This window comes from Ricinus communis, chromosome 2 (assembly GCF_019578655.1).
Source record: "Ricinus communis isolate WT05 ecotype wild-type chromosome 2, ASM1957865v1, whole genome shotgun sequence".
NCBI classification, from domain to species: domain Eukaryota; kingdom Viridiplantae; phylum Streptophyta; class Magnoliopsida; order Malpighiales; family Euphorbiaceae; genus Ricinus; species Ricinus communis.
In genome coordinates this window covers 16,077,745-16,080,722 of record NC_063257.1, presented here as the reverse complement: position 1 = coordinate 16,080,722, position 2,978 = coordinate 16,077,745, and the positions used below count along the sequence as shown (strand labels likewise).

The window sequence follows — 2,978 nt, the reverse complement described above, 5'->3', positions numbered from 1 at the left end:
TCCACTTGGTTGACCACTCCCTGTCTTCTTGGTCGGCTCCTAGAGGATTGCCACTGATAGTTGTTCATGGCCATTTCCTCTATCAATTTCTGAGCCTGCTCGGGCGTCTTACTGTTTAGCGCCCCACCTGCTGCAGCATCCACCATCTGCCTCGTTGCAAGGTTCAACCCGCTGTAGAAGGTCTGAACCTGCATCCACACTGGCAATCCGTGATGTGGGCAGCATCTCAAAAGATCCTTAAACCTCTCCCATGCATCGTACATGCTTTCATCATCAAACTGCACAAAAGAAGATATGTCATTTCTAAGTTTAGCAGTTTTAGCGGGAGGAAAATACTTATATAAAAAATTTTCAGCCAACGCCTTCCAAGTAGTGATCGTCTGTTGTGGAAGGGATTGCAGCCATCTCTTTGCTCTGTCCCTCAAGGAAAATGGAAACAATCTCAGCCTAATGGCATCATCGGTTGTTCCATTTATCTTGAATGTGTCACAAATCTCTAAAAAGTTGGAGATATGTGCATTGGGATCCTCGCTGGGCAATCCTCCAAATTGCACGCTTTGCTGGTTCATCTGGATAACATTGGCCTTTATCTCAAAATTATTGGCCGCTATAGCAGGTCTGACTATACTCGTTTTCGTCCCATCTAAAGAGGGTCGAGCAAAATCGTACATAGTCCTTTGATCATCATCGGCCTGGGGGTTGAGGTTCTCCATCGCGTCAGTTCCTTGAACCTGAACCGTAACTCTGTCCTCCTCCTCAACTGCCTGCAAACGTCGTCTCAATAATCTGAGAGAGCGCTCCGGGTCAGATAAGGGTGCTATTAGATCAGGGTTAGAGCTCCTGGTCATATACTACCTGAAACCGACAACAAAACAACCACCAATCAATCAAAAAAAATATAACAATAAATGATAATAAAAATAAAGAATAAATGAATAAACAAATAATAACTAAATTAACACAAAAACAATTCACTCTAGTTCACCGTTACTGTTCCCCGGCAACGGCACCAAAAACATGATGGGCTCTTTATGCAACCTACACTTAAGGCAGTGAACCTACCGATGCAGCCTAGCACTAGTGAGTATCAAGGTCGTATCCTTGGAGATCGGGTGAACCTAGAGTTACTACTGTTGCTATGTTATCTAGTCTGAAATAAGGTGTGGAAGTTCTAACGTACCAGCTAATGATTATGAGTGTAAATAAGTAAATAAAGAACAACGGACAATCAAAAGACAATTACAAAGAGAGAAACAAACCCAAAAGGGAGCCTAAGTGATGGAATTCTAAAGATGGATTTTATGGATTGCCGATCTTGCATACCCGTGCCTAAATCCTGAATTGAATCCCGGTTCCTCTCTCGAGCTTACCGAATTCCTAAACCTGCACTAACCTAATGGAATCTCTTCCTATTGAATTACTACAGATTAGCATTAAATATGATTTAAAACTATTAAGAGTTATTAGTTCTTAATCCGGTGAGTAAATCAACCTTATCTCTAAGTGTTAACTACCAGTTCTTACTATTCAATGTCCAGTTGTAACAAGCATTTCTCAATGTCAAGAAACAACCTAATAAATAATTAATCTAACGTCTCAAATTAACTGAATCAAACTTTTATTACTGAATAGCAAGAAGATTGCAAGAATGACAATTATAAAAACTAACAATTAAGCATAATCCATCAACAAAGGTGAACCCTAATGGATTCAAAAGATCTAGCTACTCATGTTCATGGTTAAAGCAATTAGGGAACAAAATAAGGAAAAACAAATTAAAGGCATGTACACCCTTCTCTTTCAAGCTGAATGAGAAACCCTAAAATTGCAAAATTCGAAATCTCAAACCCTAGTTGCCTCTTGAATGCTCCCAAAGTTTGTCTTGATCTTCAATTCGATGTTGGAACAAGTGAAATTCCCTCTTCAATTGATGAATTTTTGTTTTCTCAAGGTCTACAATTGAGGTATAAGAAATAATTGATTAAGTGTGTGTCTTGGAATTGAGTCCAAAAATCGTCCCCCTTCAAAAAGAATTCAAAATCGCCTATATAGTTGATTCAAGATGGCCGAGTCCGCTGATGATTCAAGACGCCGAGTCCAGTCAGCTTGAATCTGTGGAGTCTGTTGTGCTGACTCCTTCCAGGCCATGCCCAAGCCTGTGCTGATCCACCACAGGCCGTGCTGGAGGCCGTGGTGGCTACGGAAGTCGTGCTAAAATGGCACAATTGGGGATAGCCTCTTGATAATTCAGCACGGCCGGAGTCAAGGCCGTGCTCAACCCTCTGGGTGCTACTCCTCGCCCAATCTGATGGATTTGGGTCCGTAATCACACGTATGTCCCTCGATTATTGATGATGTCCTTCAAAAATGACCTGAAATGAGAAAGGAAACAAAAGACAGGTGATTCTAGTATAAAACGGGATAATCATGCATAAAAAATATAAACAATCGGGCATGAAAACATGTGTATTATGATGCTTATCAGTCCTGCCTCAACAAGAGTAGTGCGATGATGTCTCCTACGATTTTAACAAAACCAGCAAGATGGTGTCTCCCGAAGAATATTTAAGCAGCAAGGTGGTGCCTTCTGCTTTATAAATCTAGTAAAAATGGCGAGATAGTGTCTCCTATAATAAAGATGAATTCATCAAAAGTATATATAGAGGCAAGATGGTGTCTTCCTCGAACAAACAGAACTCTATAATAGAAAATCAAGCCATTCATGTGATATTTAATTATGTTTGGTTTGATTCAACCTTATTCTTTCAAGTTGAATTAGTATGCAAAACCAATTTTTAGAAAAGCTCATATTCCAAACTAAGGGGCAAACTGTTATTACTTAACTTTTGCTCATCCGTTGCACAAGCTCGATGACGAGACTAAAATAAGTCTGATAGAGTAAACTTTAACGTAAGAAGGAAAAGGCTCTGAATGACACCAAAGGACGCTCGGAAGATCTAGAATGGATTGATGAAACC

General features: G+C 40.2%; 1 non-coding gene across 1 annotated transcript; it reads left to right on the top strand.

Annotated features, from left to right (window-relative positions):
- The first annotated feature begins 204 nt into the window (after positions 1 to 204).
- Positions 205 to 311, top strand: LOC112536830. Its single transcript, XR_003079192.1, has one exon. It is a non-coding gene; the product is annotated as a small nucleolar RNA R71 (small nucleolar RNA).
- Positions 312 to 2,978: the final 2,667 nt, after the last annotated feature.